Source organism: Bos indicus, chromosome 5, assembly GCF_029378745.1.
Source record: "Bos indicus isolate NIAB-ARS_2022 breed Sahiwal x Tharparkar chromosome 5, NIAB-ARS_B.indTharparkar_mat_pri_1.0, whole genome shotgun sequence".
Lineage (NCBI taxonomy): Eukaryota > Metazoa > Chordata > Mammalia > Artiodactyla > Bovidae > Bos > Bos indicus.
The window spans coordinates 95,752,917-95,769,993 of NC_091764.1; the positions used below are offsets into that span (position 1 = coordinate 95,752,917).

General features: G+C 40.4%; 1 pseudogene; it reads right to left on the reverse strand.

The window, feature by feature from the left end:
• LOC109558563 (calcium load-activated calcium channel-like) overlaps positions 1–17,077 on the reverse strand; it is a 119,927-nt pseudogene that overhangs the window by 50,395 nt on the left and 52,455 nt on the right.

Genomic DNA, 17,077 nt, shown 5'->3' on the forward strand with positions numbered 1-17,077 from the left:
TTAACATTCTTAGATCTGGAATATAATACTGTTCCCTAACACATAAACATCTAATCTTATAACCCATATAACATCCTATTAGAAGCCTCTATTTATTGGTAAGTTCTATCAATCAAGTGAAGGATTCTAGGATGCCTTGGGCTGCTCTCAGAGTATTGTAGGTATTCTGCTGTGGCTGTTGCTGAACTGAACTGAACCAGTGAAACTGCTCAAGAGGCCCTGTAAGGTGTGCAAAGAATGCAGAGCCTTCAACAAAGCAGGTTTAGATGCATTCTTGCTTATGAACTCTCAGTTCATAATGCAGAGTACGAGAGTAATGCTGGGTTACCTCTCAACTTGGTCTATCAGGCTCAAAAAACACAATGGCATTTTTCATATGCTTCTCTACTTCTTTGTCAATAACCCTTAGAAATAAATGGCTTCTTTAGGCTTACACTAGCTCATTGCTCTTTCTTGACTCTGTAAGGAATTTCATGATAAATCCATGCCAATTGCTTCATTATCTCCCCATGGCATTTGATGATGCCTGTAACCTAGACATCACCCTTCAGTCTGGGATCCTTTGAAAAGGTTGTACAGAGCAGATCATGGCACTACACTCCTTTATTGGTGATATGGAACAGGTTAGATAGGATGCTGTCTGTTATTAGGTGACTGCATAAGTTTGCTGCATAAAAAGTAATGTCAAAATTTTCAGTTGCTCCTAGTAACAAATATTTATTTTCTTATTTATGTGTCTGTGGGTCAGTAGGGTTTCAGCTAGAGTTTGGCTGAATATGGTTGAGCTCAGCTGGGCTTGGCTTCAGGCTTAAGACTGGATGTAGATCTACTACATGCTTCTTTATTTAAAGGCCAGGCACCATCCAAGGTGGGGCTTCCCAGGTGACACAGTATATAAAGAACCCACTTGCCAATGTGAATCCTTAGAAGTAAGAGAGACATAAAAGGACTCCATAAGCTTTCCACACATTCCTGGCTGAGTGGAACCATGAACTATGCTCATTTCAGAGAAGCCCAAAAAGAATGCAGTGGAAAGTAAAAGCAAAGGCTTACTTGAGAAGTAACTGAATGTCGAGTGCATTTCCCAAACTATACACAGGTTGACTGACAGAGGGTGGAAGTACTTTTGGACTTGAGGTGCTTAAGCAAACCTCTGCATAGATGTATGGAGAACAATACAAAGTAAGGGCTGACTTCTCACACAAATACGGAGTCTAGAAGGTAGTGGAAGAACAATCCAAAGTGCTAATAGAAAAAATGACCCCAAAAGCCTGTTAATCAAGAATTTTCTATCTAGCAAGACCATCTTTCAAAATGAAGGCAAAATAAAGATATTTCCAGGTTAAAAAAAAATAGACCACACTATAAGAAATCCTAAAGGCTATTTCAGGCTGAAAGGAAATGATGATAGCAGATATGACTCAACTCACCTCAACAGGAAGGAATGAAGGGCACTGAAAATGTTAAATATGTGAGTAAACATAAAAGAATGCTTATTTCTTCCTCCTAATTTCTTTAAAAACAAAGACTATGTGAAGCAACAATTATAATGCTTTATTTTTGGGAGTTGTTGCATGGATAGATGTAATATGTATAATAATACTAGCATTAAAATGAGAGGGAAAATAAAAATATATCAGAGAAAATTTGCTATATTATTATTATTGTTGTTACTGTGATTATTATGAAGCAGACTGTAATGAGTTAAAGATATGTATTGTAATATTTAGATGAACTATTAAGAAAATAATTTTTAAAATAATAGCTAAATCTTTTGTATTTATGTGTTGTCTGTTGTGATTTCTCCATTTTCATTTCTAATTTTATTGATTTGATTCTTATCCTTTTTTTTCTTGATGAGTCTGGCTAATGGTTTGTCTATTTTATTTATCTTTTCAAAGAACCACCTTTTAGTTTGTTGATTTTTGCTATAGTCTTCTTCATCTCTTTTTCATTTATTTCTGATCTGATTTTTATGATTTCTTTGCTTCTACTAACTTCGGGGTTCTTCTTTTCTTCTTCTTATAGTTGTTTTAGCTGTAAAGGTAGGTTGCTTATTTGATGTTTCTCTTGTTTCTTGAGGTTCCGAATGGGAGAAAATAATAGCAAATGAAGCAACTGACAAAGAATTCATCTCCAAAATATATAAGCAGCTCATGCAGCTCAATACCAGAAAAATAAATGACACAATCAAAAAATGGGCCAAAGAACTAAACAGACATTTCTCCAAAGAAGACTTACAGATGGCTAACAAACACATGAAAAGATGCTCAAAATCACTCATTATCAGAGAAATGCAAATCAAAACCACAATGAAGTACCATCTCATGCCGGTCCGAATGGCTGCCACCAAGATGTCTACAAACCATAAATACTGGAGAGGGTGTGGAGAAGAGGGAACCCTCTTACCCTGTTGGTGGGAATGCAAACAAGTACAGCCAAAATGGAGAACAGTGTGGAGATTCCTTAAAAACCTGGAAATAGAACTGCCACTACTGGGCATACACACTGAGGAAGCCAGAATTGAAAGAGACACATGCATCCCAATGTTTATTGCAGCACTGTTTACAATAGCCAGGACATGGAAGCAACCTAGATGTCCATCGGCAGATGAATGGATAAAGAAATTGTGGTACATGTACACAATGGAACATTACTCAGCTATAAAAAATAATGTATTTGAATCAGTTCTAATGATGTGGTTGAAACTGGAGCCTATTATACAGAGTGAAGTAAGTCAGAATGAGAAATACCAATACAGTATATGAACATATATATATATATATATATGGAATTTAGAAAGACAGCAACAATGACACTATATGCAAGACAGCAAGAGATACAGATATAAAGAACAGACTTTTGGACTATGTGGGAGAAGGCAAGGGTGGGATGATATGAGAGAATACCATTGAAACATGTACATTACAGTATGTAAAATGGATGACTGGTGCAGATTCAATGCATTACACAAGGAACTCAAAGCTGGTGCTCTGGGACAACCCAGAGGGATGGGGTGGGGAGGCAGGTGGGAGGAGTTCAGGACGGTGGGACACATATACACACGTGGCTGATTCATGTCAGTTCAGTTCAGTTCAGTTCAGCCGCTCAGTCGTGTCTGATTCTTTGTGACCCCATGAATCGCACCATGCCAGGCCTCCCTGTCCATCACCAACTCCCGCAGTGCACTCAGACTCATGTCCATCTAGTCAGTGATGCCATCCAGCCATCTCATCCTCTGTCATCCCCTTCTCCTCATGCCCTCAATCCCTCCCAGCATTAGAGTCCTTTCCAATGAGTCAACACTTCGCATGAGGTCGCCAAAGTATTGGAGTTTCAGCTTTAGCATCATTCCTTCCAAAGAAATCCCAGGGCTGATCTCCTTTAGAATGGACTGGTTGGATCTCCTTGCAGTCCAAGGGACTCTCAAGAGTCTTCTCCAACACCACAGTTCAAAAGCATCAATTCTTCGGCGCTCAGCTTTCTTCACAGTCCAACTCTCACATCCATACATGACCACTGGAAAAACCATAGCCTTGACTAGACGGACCTTTGTTGGCAAAGTAATGTCTCTGCTTTTGAATATGCTATCTAGGTTGGTCATAACTTTCCTTCCAAGGAGTAAGCGTCTTTTAATTTCATGGCTGCAGTCACCATCTGCAGTGATTTTGGAGTCCCCCAAAATAAAGTCTGACACTGTTTCCACTGTTTCCCCATCTATTTCCCATGAAGTGATGGGACCAGATGCCATGATATTTACTTTCTGAATGTTGAGCTTTAAGCCAACTTTTTCACTCTCCTCTTTCACCTTCATCAAGAGGCTTTTTAGTTCCTCTTCACTTTCTGCCATAAGGGTGGTGTCATCTGCATATCTGAGGTTATTGATATTTCTCCCGGCAATCTTGATTCCAGCTTGTGCTTCTTCCAGTCCAAGGTTTCTCATGATATACTCTGCATATCAGTTAAATAAACAGGGTGACAATATACAGCCTTGACGTACTCCTTTTCCTATTTGGAACCAGTCTGTAGTTCCATGTCCAGTTCTAACTGTTGCTTCTTGACCTGCATACAAATTTCTCAAGAGGCAGGTCAGGTGGTCTGGTATTCCCACCTCTTTCAGGATTTTCCACAATTTGTTGTGATCCACACAGTCAAAGTCTTTGGCATAGTCAATAAAGCAGAAACAGATGTTTTTCTGGAACTCTTTTGCTTTTTCCATGATCCAGCGGATGTTGGCAATTTGGTCTCTGGTTCCTCTGGCTTTTCTAAAACCAGCTTGAACATCAGGAAATTCACGCTTCATGTATTGCTGAAGCCTGGCTTGGAGAATTTCGAGCATTACTTTACTAGCGTGAGGGCATAGTCAAGGCTATGGTTTTTCCTGTGGTCATGTATGGATGTGAGAGTTGGACTGTGAAGAAGGCTGAGCGCCGAAGAATTGGTGCTTTTGAACTGTGGTGTTGGAGAAGACTCTTGAGAGTCCCTTGGACTGCAAGGAGATCCAACCAGTCCATTCTAAGGAGATCAGCCCTGGGATTTCTTTGGAAGGAATGATGCTAAAGCTGAATCTCCAGTACTTTGGCCACCTCATGCAAAGTGTTGACTCATTGGAAAGGACTCTAATGCTGGGAGGGATTGGGGGCAGGAGGAGAAGGGGATGACAAAGGATGAGATGGCTGGATGGCATCACTGACTCGATGGACATGAGTTTGAGTGAACTCCGGGAGTTGGTGATGGACAGGGAGGCCTGGCATGGGGTCGCGAAGAGTCGGACACAACTGAGCGACTGATCTGATCTGATCTGATCTTACTAGCGTGTGAGATGAGTGCAATTTTGTGGTAGTTTGAGCATTCTTTGGCATTGCCTTTCTTTGGGATTGGAATGAAAACTGACCTTTTCCAGTCCTGTGGCCACTGCTGAGTTTTCCAAATTTGCTGGCATATTGAGTGCAGCACTTTCACGGCATCATCTTTCAGGATTTGAAATAGCTCAACTGGAATTCCATCACTTCCACTAGCTTTGTTCGTAGTGATGATTTCTAAGGCCCCCTTGACTTCACATTCCAGGATGTCTGGATCTAGGTCAGTGATCACATTATCGTGATTATCTGGGTCGTGAAGATCTTTTTGTACAGTTCTTCTGTGTGTTCTTGCCACCTCTTCTTAATATCTTCTGCTTCTGTTAGGTCCATACCGTTTCTGTCCTTTATCGAGCCCATTTTTGCATGAAATGTTCCCTTGGTATCTCTAATTTTCTTGAAGAGATCGCTAGTCTTTCCCATTCTGTTGTTTTCCTCTACTTTGCATTGATCGCTGAAGAAGGCTTTCTTATCTCTTCTTGCTATTCTTTGGAAATCTGCATTCAGATGCTTATATCTTTCCTTTTCTCCTTTGCTTTTCACTTCTCTTCTTTTCACAGCTATTTGTAAGGCCTCCCCAGACAGCCATATTGCTTTTTTGTGTTGTTTTTCCTTGGGGATGATCTTGATCCCTGTCTCCTGTACAATGTCATGAACCTCAGTCCATAGTTCATCAGGCACTCTATCTATCAGATCTAGTCCCTTAAATCTATTTCTTGCTTCCACTGTATAATCATAAGGGATTTGATTTAGGTCATACCTGAATGGTCTAGTGGTTTTCCCTATTTTCTTCAATTTCAGTCTGAATTTAGCAATAAGGAGTTCATGATCTGAGCCACAGTCAGCTCCCAGCTTTGTTTTTGTTGACTGTATAGAGCTTTTCCATCTTTGGCTGCAAAAAATATAATCAGTCTGATTTTGGTGTTGACCATCTGGTGATGTCCATGTGTAGAGCCTTCTCTTGTGTTGTTGGAAGAGGGTGTTTGCTATGACCAGTGTGTTCTCTTGGCAAAACTCTATTAGTCTTTGCCCTGCTTCACTCCGTATTCCAAGGCCAAATTTGCCTGTTACTCCCGGTGTTTCTTGACTTCCTACTTTTGCATTCCAGTCCCCTATAATGAAAAGGACATCTTTTTGGGGTGTTAGTTCTAAAAGGTCTTGTAGGTCTTCATAGAACCATTCAACTTCAGCTTCTTCAGCATTACTGGTTGTGGCATAGGCTTGGATTACTGTGATATTGAATGGTTTGCCTTGGAAACGAACAGAGATCATTCTGTCATTTTTGAGATTGCATCTAAGTACTGCATCTCGAATTCTTTTGTTGACCATGATGGCTACTCCATTTCTTCTAAGGAATTCCTGCCCACAGTAGTAGATATAATGGTCATCTGAGTTAAATTCACCCATTCCAGTCCATTTGAGTTCGCTGATTCCTAGAATGTTGACATTCACTCTTGCCATCTCTTGTTTGACTACTTCCAATTTGCCTTGATTCATGGACCTGACATTCCAGGTTCCTATGCAATATTGCTCTTTACAGCATCGGACCTTGCTTCTATCACCAGTCACATCCACAGCTGGGTATTGTTTTTGCTTTGGTTCCATCCTTTCATTCTTTCTGGAGTTATTTTTCCACTGATCTCCAGTAGCATATTGGGCACCTACTGACCTGGGGAGTTCCTCTTTCAGTATCCTATCATTTCGCGGTTCCATACTGTTCATGGGGTTCTCAAGGCAAGAATACTGAAGTGGTTTGCCATTCCCTTCTCCAGTGGACCACATTCTGTCAGAGCTCTCCACCATGACCCGTCTGTCTTGGGTGGCCCCACAGGCATGGCTTAGTTTCATTGAGTTAGACAAGGCTGTGGTCCTAGTGTGATTAGATTGACTAGTTTTCTGTGAGTATGGTTTCAGTGTGTCTGCCCTCTGATGCCCTCTTGCAACACCTACCGTCTTACTTGGGTTTCTCTTACCTTGGACGTGGGGCATTTCTTCAGGGCTGCTCCAGCAAAGCGCAGCCGCTGCTCCTTACATTGGACGAGGGGTATCTCCTCAGCGCCGCCACTTCTGACCATGAACATGGAATAGCTCTTCTAGGCCCTCCTGTGCCCGCACAGCCACTGCTCCTTGGAGGTGGGGTTGCTCCTTCCGGCCGCCGCCCCTGGCCTCGGTCATGGGGTAGGTCCTCCTGCCCGCCACCCCTGGCCTCAGATGTGGGGTAGCTCCTCTCGGCCACCACCCCTGGCCTCGGGCGTTGGGTAGTTCCTCCCGTCTGCCACCCCTGGCTTCGGACGTGGGGTAGCTCCTCTAGGCTGCTGCCCCTGGCCTCGGGCCAACGTTGGGTAGGTCCTCCAGACCTCCGCCCCTAACCTCGGATGTGGGGTAGCTCCTCTCGGCTGCCGCCCCTGACCTTGGACCTGGGGTAACTCTTCTTGGCCACCTCCCCTTGGGCATGGGGTCCTCCCAGCTTCTACCCCTGACCTTGGACGTGGGGTAGTTGCCCGCGCGCTAAATGCGCCGGTCGCAGCTGCCCGCCCACTAAATTCATGTCAGTGTATGGCAAAAACCACCACAATATTGTAAAGTAATTAGCCTCCAATTAAAATAAAGTAATTTAAAAAAACAGGCAAATCATTAATAGAGCTTCCCTGGTGACTCAGACGGTAAAGAATCTGTCTTTAATGCAGGAAACTGGGGTTTGATCCCTGGTTTGGGAAGATTCCCTCAAGAAAGGAATGGCAACCCACTCCAGTATTCTTGCCTGGAGAATTTCATGGACAGAGGAACCTGGCAGGCTACAGCCCATGGGGGTCTCAAAGAGTCAGACTAACATTTTTCACTTTTTTTTCCAAACTATTAATAGAAGAAAGAGCAAGATTCAACTAAATATCATCTATAAAAAATGTATTTATATTTAAAAACCCAAATAGTTACAAAGTAAAAGGATGAAAAAGCAAACAATAATTATTAAAGAACTGGAATGACTATATTAATATACAAAAATAGGCTTTAAGACCAGAAATACTACTAGAGACAAATGGAAACATTTCATACTGGCAAGATTTTCAATACATCAGGATGAAGGAGCAATTATAAATGTATACATACCTAACACCAGAGCACCAAAATACTTGTAGCAAAGATGACAGAATTGAAAACTAGGTAGCAATTCAGTATTATAGTGGTTGAAAATTTCAATATTCCTCTCTCAGTAACTGATAGAACTAGACAGAATATTCAAGATTTAAAAACACAAGCAAGCAACTAGGTAAAAATGACACAGAATGCTCCATCCAACAACAAAATAAACATTCTTTTCAAGTGCACAGGGAAGTCTCCTCATATTAACTATATTATAGGAAACAAAATGAGTCAAACTATTTTGACTGCAACAAAATTAAATAAGAAACCAGCAACAGAAGGTAATTTAAAATTTCCCAAATATTTTGAATTTCACAATATCCTTTTGAAAAAACATGAGTCAAAGGTGAAATCACAGGAAAATTAGAAAATGTGCTGAATTGGATTTAAATGAAAACCTAACATATCAAAACCTAACATATCAGCTTGAAGGATAGCCTTTAGGTGGTCTTATAAGGTGGTCTATTTTTGTTTATCTGGGAAGATCTTTATTCTGCCTTCATTTTGAAAGATGGTCTTGCTAGATAGAAAATTCTTGATTAACAGCCTTTATTGGTCATTTTTTTCTATTAGCACTTTGGATATGTTCTTCCATTACTAACAGGCTCCATATTTGTGTTAGAAGTCAGCCCTTACTTGTATTGTTCCATACATGATAAGTCATTTTTATCTTGCTGCTTTAAGACTGTCTTGGCTTTCTGGAGCTTTTAGTATCATTGGCCTATGTGTGGCTCTTCATGTTTAGTCTACTTGGTGGTTATTGAGCTACTCGAACCTATGGATTGAGGCTTTTCATCAAATTGGGGAGTTTATGGTCATTATTTCTTCAATAAACATTTTCCCTTTGTGTTTCTCCATTTTTTCCTGGGACTGCTATTGCAAGTACAATTGATAGGCTTGACATTTTTCTACAGCTCTTTGAAATGAAAACCTAACATATTAACATATCAAAAAATAACATATTAAAACCTAACATATCAAAACATCAAATGATACGTAGCTAAAGCAGTACTTAGAGGGGTACTTACCACTTTAAATGTTTATATTAGACAGGAAAGACATCTAAGATCAACAATCTAAGCTCCCACTTCAAGAAGCTAGATAAATATGAGCATTTCAGACCTCAAGTAAATAAAAGGAAAGAAACAATAATGACCAGAGAAGAAATAAATGAAATAAAAATCAGAAAAACAAACAGAAAATCTGTGAAAACCAAAAGCTGGTTCACATAAATGATCAACAAAATTGGCAAACATTTGCTTACAGTAACAAAAACAAGAGAAAGAAAAAACTAATAAAATCAGGAATAAGAGGGAGAAAGTGAAAAGTGAAAGTGAAGTCACTCAGTCGTGTCTGACTCTTTGTGACCCCATGGACAGTAGCCTGCCCCAGGCTCCTCCGTCCTTGGGGTTTTCTAGGCAAGAGTACTGGAGTGGGTTGCCATTTCCTTCTCCAGGGAATCTTCCCGACCCAGGGATCAAACCCAGTTCTCCCAAATTGTAGACAGACACTTTACCATCTGAGCCACCAGGGAAGTCCTTAAGAGGGAGAATATCACTACAGACCCTACGGAAATCAAAATGATTCTAAGGGAATATTATGAACCACTTTATATAAACAAATTAGACAACTTAGATGAAACGGTTAATATATTGAAAGATACAAGTTACCAAAACTATCTCAAGAAAAAATAAAAATATCAATAAACCTAAAATGCATAGAGATTAAATTGGAAATTGAAAATCTTTTTCAAAGAAAAGCCCAGGCCCAGATGACATCATTAGTAAATTTTATTAAACAGTGAAGACACAAACCAATTCTATACAAATATTTTCAGGGGGAAAAAAAAAAAAAAGGAGGGAACACCTTCTGGTATCTTCTGTGAGGCCAGGGTTTAGTGTGATACCAAAGTCAGACAAAGATAACACAAGAAAGAAAAGTATAAAACTATTTCTAAAGAACATAAATGCAGGATTCCTCAATAAAATATTAGCTAAGTGGAACAAGTAACATATACAAAAAATTATATACCACGACCAAATAGGATTTATCCCTTGAATGCAAGAATGATTTTACATCTGTAAATCAATGAATATAATATTTATATTAATAGAAGGAAGGAAAAAACTATACAATTTTCTCAATAGACAGGAATAAATCTTTTGACAAAATCTGATATCCATTTATGATAAAAAAAATTCTCATCAAATTAAAATAGGAAGAAATATCTGCTACTTGAAAAAGGGCATGTATGAAAAATGTACAGCTAACATTATACTTAATTGTGGATAGCTGAAAGTTTTCTCACTGAGATTGGGTATAAGGCACTCTTACTATTTTTATTCAACATTTTACTGAATGCTCCAGCCAATGTGATAAAGCAACTAGAGAAAGCCTGCACACAGCAACAAAGACCAAGTACAGCCAAAAATAAATACATAAATTTTTAAAAAAGACACCATCAAGAAAATAAAAACACAAGCCACAGACTAGGAGGAAATATTTGTAAGTCACATATCAACAGACATATTCAGAATACATAACTGTTACAACTTAATAATAAAAAGACAAACTCAATTTAAAAAATGGGCAGATTTGAATAGCTGTTTCATCAATTCAGTTCAGTTCAGTCGCTCAGTCGGGTCCGACTCTTTGCGACCCCATGAATCACAGCACGCCAGGCCTCCCTGTCCATCACCAACTCCCGGAGTTCACCCAGACTCATGTCCATTGAGTCAGTGATGGCATCCAGCCATCTCATCCTGTCGTCCCCTTCTCCTCCTGCCCCCAATCCCTCCCAGCATCAGAGTCTTTTCCAATGAGTCAACTCGTCACATGAGGTGGCCAAAGTACTGGAGTTTCAGCTTTAGCATCATTCCTTCCAAAGAAATCCCAGGGCTGATCTCCTTCAGAATGGACTGGTTGGATCTCCTTGTAGTCCAAGGGACTCTCAAGAGTCTTCTCCAACACCACAGTTCAAAAGCATCAATTCTTCGGCGCTCAGCCTTCTTCACAGTCCAACTCTCACATTCATACATGACCACAGGAAAAACCATAGCCTTGACTAGATGAACCTTTGTTGGCAAAGCTGTTTCATCAAAGACATGCAAATGGCTAGTAAGCACATGAAGAGATGAAAACATTTGGGAAAGGTAAATTAAAGCTACAATGAAGTATTATGACAGACCCATCAGATTGACTATTATTGAAAAGTCTGACACCATGAAGGTTGGCAAGAAGATGGGCAAACTGAAATCCTTATACAAAGCTCATGAGAATGTAATTGTTACATCCAGTTTGGAAAAGGGTTGGCAGTTTCTTGACAAGTTATACATATACTTACCATCCTGTCCAGCATTTCCACTCCTCTGTGTCTACTCAGGAGAAATGTTCACAACTACTTGTGAATACTCACAGCAGCATTATTTTTTAATAACCCAAATTTGGAAATCTATATTTGTTGATTTAATCAGGTAGGAAATGGATAAGTGAAATGTGGTATACCTGATAGCTTATGGTGAACAGTGTCGGATTTGTGATCTCCAAAGAAGATTTAGCTCCAGGACCAGGGACCAGGCTTGATCACTCAGCAGCTTTTGTGTAGCAGAGTTTTATTAAAGTATGAAAGGGACAGAGAACACTTCTGACATAGACATCAGAAGAGGGATGGAGAAGGTCCCCCTTGTGAGTTTAAGCAAGGGAGTTATATACTTTTTAAATTGGTTATTACAATAGATCAAAAGAATGTCTCAAAGTTGTAAAAAATTTACCAGACCCACTCTCACAATTTACATTTTAAGGTAACAGCGTTAAAATTTAACAGTAGAAAGATTTTACCAGACCCACTCCCATATATACATTTTAAGATAACAGGATTAGTCAGGTTTTCAGGAAGCAAAAACTGTCCTCAGGCAGGATACATTGTTGTTGTATAATAAATAGTACAGAATTTAAACTGAGCTGTAATCATTGCACCATCATGATTATCTGGGTCGTGAAGATCTTTTTTGTACAGTTCTCTGTGTATTCTTGCCACCGCTTCTAAATATCTTCTACCTCTGCTAGGTCCATACCATTTCTGTCCTTTATCGAGCCCATCTTTGCATGGAATGTTCCCTTGGTATCTCTAATTTTCTTGAAGAGATCGCTAGTCTTTCCCATTCTGTTGTTTTCCTCTACTTTGCATTGATCCCTGAAGAAGGCTTTCTTATCTCTACTTGCTATTCTTTGGAACTCTACATTCAGATGCTTATATCTTTCCTTTTCTCCTTTGCTTTTCACTTCCCTTCTTTTCACAGCTATTTGTAAGGCCTCCTCAGACAGCCATTTTGCGTTTTTGCATTGTTTTTCCTTGGGGATGGTCTTGATCCCTGTCTCCTGTACAATGTCACGAACCTCAGTCCATAGTTCATCAGGCACTCTATCTATCAGATCTAGGCCCTTAAGTCTATTTCTCACTTCCACTGTATAATCATAAGGGATTTGATTTAGGTCATACCTGAATGGTTTAGTGGTTTTCCCTACTTTCTTCAATTTCAGTCTGAATTTGGCAATAAGGAGTTCATGATCTGAGCCACAGTCAGCTCCTGGTCTTGTTTTTGCTGCCTGTATAGAGCTTCTCCATCTTTGGCTGCAAAAAATATAATCAATCTGATTTTGGTGTTGACCATCTGGTGATGTCCATGTGTAGAGTCTTCTCTTGTGTTGTTGGAAGAGGGTGTTTGCTATGACCAGTGCGTTCTCTTGGCAAAACTCTATTAGTCTTTGCCCTGCTTCACTCCGTATTCCAAGGCCAAATTTGCCTGTTACTCCCGGTGTTTCTTGACTTCCTACTTTTGCATTCCAGTCCCCTATAATGAAAAGGACATCTTTTTGGGGTGTTAGTTCTAAAAGGTCTTGTAGGTCTTCATAAAACCGTTCAACTTCAACTTCTTCAGCATTACTGGTTGTGGCATAGACTTGGATTACTGTGATATTGAATGGTTTGCCTTGGAAACGAACAGAGATCATTCTGCGTTTTTGAGATTGCATCCAAGTACTGCATTTTGAACTCTTGTTGACCATGATGGCTACTCCATTTCTTCTGAGGGATTTCTGCCCGAAGTAGTAGATATAATGGTCATCTGAATTACATTCACCCATTCCAGTCCATTTTAGTTTGCTGATTCAGAATGTCGACGTTCACTCTTGCCATCTCCTGTTTGGCCACTTCCAATTTGCCTTGATTCATGGACCTGACATTCCAGGTTTCTATGCAATATTGCTCTTTACAGCATCGTACCTTGCTTCTATCACCAGTCACATCCACAGCTGGGTATTGTTTTTGCTTTGGCTCCATCCCTTCATTCTTTCTGGAGTTATTTCTCCACTGATCTCCAGTAGCATATTGGGCACCTACTGACCTGGGGAGTTCCTCTTTCAGAATGCTATCATTTTGCCTTTTCATACTGTTCATGGGTTCTCAAGGCAAGAATACTGAAGTGGTTAGTCATTCCCTTCTCCAGTGGACCACATTCTACAAACGAAGCTAGTGGAGGTGATGGAATTCCAGTTGAGCTATTTCAAATCCTGAAAGATAATGCTGTGAAAGTGCTGCACTCAATATGCCAGCAAATTTGGAATAGTCAGCAGTGGCTACAGGACTGGAAAAGGTCAGTTTTTATTCCAATCCCAAAGAAAGGCAATGCCAAAAATGCTCAAACTACCACACAATTGCACTCATCTCACATGCTAGTAAAGTAATGATCAAAATCCTCCAAGCCAGGCTTCAGCAATACGTGAAACGTGAAGTTCCAGATGTTCAAGCTGGTTTTAGAAAAGGCAGAGAACCAGAGGCCAAATTGCCAACATCCGCTGGATCATGGAAAAAGCAAGAGATTTCCAGAAAAACATCTATTTCTGCTTTATTGACTATGCCAAAGCCTTTGACTGTGTGGATCACGACAAACTGTGGGAAATTCTGAAAGAGATGGGAATACCAGACCACCTGACCTGCCTCTTGAGAAACCTATATGCAGGTCAGGAAGCAACAGTTAGAACTCAACATGGAACAACAGACTGGTTCCAAATAGGAAAAGGCGTACTTCAAGGCTATATATTGTCACCCTGCTTATTTAACTTATATGCAGAGTACATCATGAGAAATGCTGGACTGGAAGAAACACAAGCTAGAATCAAGATTGCCTGGAGAAATATCAATAACCTCAGATATGCAGATGACACCACCCTTATGGCAGAAAGTGAAGAGAAACTAAAAGCCTCTTGATGAAGGTGAAAGAGGAGAGTGAAAACATTGGCTTAAAGCTCAACATTCAGAAAACGAAGATCACGGCATCTGGTCCTATCATTTCATGGGAAATAGATGGGGAAACAGTGGAAACAGTGTCAGACTTTATTTTGGGGGGCTCCAAAATCACTGCAGATGGTGACTGCAGCCATGAAATTAAAAGACGCTTACTCCTTGGAAGAAAAGTTATGACCAACCTAGATAGCATATTCAAAAGCAGAGACATTACTTTGCCAACAAAGTTTCGTCTAGTCAAGGCTATGGTTTTTCCTGTGATCATGTATGGATGTGAGTTGGACTGTGAAGAAGCTTGAGCACTGAAGAATTGATGCTTTTGAACTGTGGTGTTGGAGAAGACTCTTGAGAGTCCCTTGGTCTGCAAGGAGATCCAACCAGTCCAATCTGAAGGAGATCAGCCCTGGGATTTCTTTGGAAGGAATGATGCTAAAGCTGAAACTCCAACACTTTGTCCACCTGATGCGAAGAGTTGACTCATTGGAAAAGACTCTGATCCTGGGAGGGATTGGGGGCAAGAGTAGAAGGGGATGACAGAGGATGAGATGGCTGGATGGCATCACTGACTCGATGGACGTGAGTCTGGGTGAACTCCAGGAGTTGGTGGTGGACAGGGAGGCCTGGCGTGCTGCGATTCATGGGGTCGCAAAGAGTCGGACACGACTGAGCAACTGAACTGAACTGTAATCATCTGTTCAGGGCTTAAAGAAAAAAACGTTTTGTGTGACTAAGGAATGTAGAGAGAGAGAAGAAAAAAAAAGACATTTGTCCTTTCCTCCTCCTCGAGAATTTCAGACCCCTTTCTCCTCCTCCTCGAGGACCCAGGACTTCTTATCAACCTGCCTATAAATTGACTCTCGGACACCCATACAATGGTATTTTGTGTGTGTACATGTTCAGTCATGTCTGACTTTTTGCGACCCTAGGGACTGTAGCTTTCCAGGCTCCTCTGTCCATAGGATTTTCCAGGCAAGAATGCTGGAGTGGGTTGCTGTTTCCTTCTCCAGGATCTTCTCAACCCAGGGATTGAAGTAGCATCTCCAGCATTGCATGCAGATTCTTTACCACTAGCACCACCTGGGAACATCCACAATGATACACCACTTAGTAAGAAAAAGAAATCAAGTTTAGTAAAGGACACAATGTGAATGACTCTCAAAACTATTATATTAAGTAAAAGAAACCAGACACAAAAGACTCTTTATTGTGTGATTTCATTTATATAAAATTTCTAAAAAAGGGAAAACTATAGAGATGGTTGCCTCGGGCTGGGAGACAGGATTGACTGTGTAGAGCATGGGGAACCTTTTTGTGGTAAGAGCCATGTTCTAAAACTGCACTGTGGTGACTATTCCACTATAGTATACATTTACCAAAAAAAATCACTGAACTGTACACTTAAAATGGGTGAATTTTATGGTATTTAATTTATACTTCAATAAACCTGTTAAAAGTCACATGACAAAAATACATAATTATATAATAAGAAGGATAATAATTCACTTTGTCACAGTAAACATACATAGTTTCTTCAAATAAATGAAATTTGCTGGTGAGTTTCTTGGTGCAGTCAAAGTTGAATCGCTGGCTTCTACAGCCCGTATCTAATATTGACTTCAACCAAGCTCAACATCCACATTGTTGCAGTTCCCACTGCATTCCTGGCAGTTACCACAGGACGTTGTGCTGCTGTGCTGTCCTTAGTCACTCCGTCGTGTCCAATTCTTTGCAACCTCATGGACTGTGTAGCCTGGCAGGCTCCTCTGCTCCTGATCCCCTTCTCCAGGTGATCTTCCCAACCCAGGAATTGCCCAGGATCTCCTGCATTGCATGTGGATTCTTTACTAGCTGAGCTACCAGAGAAGCCCAGCACAGGACATATAATAGGTGCTTAATACATATTTTTTTGAATCATATGTAATAAGGATGTCTTAAAACTCTAATTTTTAGTATCTACTATGCAGCCAAAACCTCACTGCATTTTTTAGTAGTATCTAAAGTTGCTTTGTAATTTTAGAAAATTGTCATTTTTTTTTTTTTTGGTTTGATGCTTTCATATTGTTGCCAAGGAAAATACACCTGTAACTCAAATCATCCAGGAATGTGAAGTCAAGTGGGCTTTAGGAAACATCACTACAAACAAAGCTAGTGGAGGTGATAGAATTCCAGTTGAGCTATTTCAAATCCTAAAAGATGATGTTGTGAAAGTGCTGCACTCAATATGCCAGCAAATTTGGAATACTCAGCAGTAGCCATAGGACTGGAAAAAAGATCAGTTTTCATTCCAATCCCAAAGAAAGGCAATGCCAAAGAAGGCTCAAACTACTGCACAATTGCACTCATTTCACACGCTAGTAAAGTAATGCCCCAAATTCTCCAAGCCAGGCTTCAGCAATATGTGCACCGTGAACTTCCAGATGTTCAAGCTGGTTTTAGAAAAGGCAGAGGAACCAGAGATCAAATTGCCAACATCTGTTGAATCATCAAAAAAGCTAGAGAGTTCCAGAAAAACATCTACTTTTGCTTTATCGACTATTCCAAAGCCTTTGACTGTGCGGATCACAACAAACTGTGGAAAATTCTGAAAGAGATGGGAATACCAGACCACCTGACCTGCCTCTTGAGAAACCTATATGCAGGCAGGAAGCAACAGTTATAACTGGACATGGAACAACAGACTGGTTCCAAACAGGAAAAGGAGTACGTCAAGGCTGTATATTGTCACCCTGTTTATTTAACTTCTATGCAGAGTACGTCATGAGAAATGCTGGGCTGG